Source organism: Gavialis gangeticus, unplaced genomic scaffold, assembly GCF_001723915.1.
Source record: "Gavialis gangeticus isolate Ggan-Ray unplaced genomic scaffold, GavGan_comp1, whole genome shotgun sequence".
NCBI classification, from domain to species: Eukaryota; Metazoa; Chordata; order Crocodylia; family Gavialidae; genus Gavialis; species Gavialis gangeticus.
Genome location: NW_017729022.1, coordinates 42,516,729 through 42,517,767, shown reverse-complemented (window position 1 = coordinate 42,517,767; position 1,039 = coordinate 42,516,729).

Sequence of the window (1,039 nt, the reverse complement as noted above, 5' to 3'; positions counted from 1 at the left end):
CTTTTTTTTTTTTTTTTTTTTTTACAATTTTTACCTATTTGGATCTCCCAAAAGATGTAGCAGTACTCAAAATTTGTGCTAATGAAATTCCCTCGTGAATCTTGCTCTCTAAACTATCTAGGGCATATCTCTATTAGCATCTGCTTCTTCTATAAATATTTTAATCCCCTGAGATTTGCCATTTATTGGCCAGCTATGCTATTTTCCTTCTTTAAACAGCAACTCTAGGACAAAAAATATATTCTTAAGTCTTTTGAAAGGAGTATTGGTTTTAGCTTCAGTTGTTATAACAATATGAAATTGCCTCTTCACAGCCAATGAAGGTCCAGAAAGTCACCAGAGGCCTTTCAGACAAATAAAAAACAAGTATTTCTCCCTCCCACCCCTATCTAGAAGTCAAGGGAAGCAAACAATTAGAAAGCCTGGATGACTGAGAGAGTCTGCGCAAGAGTCATAGATTCATAGATACTCAGGTCGGAAGGGACATCAACAGATCAAGTCCCACCCCCTGCCCTGGGCAGGAAATAGTGCTGGGGTCAGAAGACCCCAGCCAGATGTCTATCCAGCCTTCTCTTAAAGACCCCCAAGGTAGGGGAGAGCACCACCTCCCTTGGAAGCCCATTCCAAATTTTGGCCACCTTTACCGTGAAGAAGTTTTTCCTGATATCTTGCCTAAATCTTGCTCTCTGTCAGTTTGTGACTATTGTTCCTTGTTACCCCAAGAAGTGCCCTGGTGAACAGAGCATCTCCAATCCATTGATGCATCCCACTAATGAATTTGTATGCAGTCACAAGATCCCCTCTCAGCCTTCTCTTCTGGAGGCTGAAGAGGTCCAGGTCCCTCAGTCTCTCCTCGTAGGGCTTGTCCTGTAAGTCCTATGACATTCATTTGGAGCTCTTAGAAATCTGCAAGCTTCAAGCCTCTAGAACATAACAGCTTCTCATGTTTATGAGAAATGTTGTTCCTTTCTATCTGCCTTGTTCTTGGCCAGGGACCACATGAAACTGATCCATATCAGCGTGGTGTACTATTTTGTCT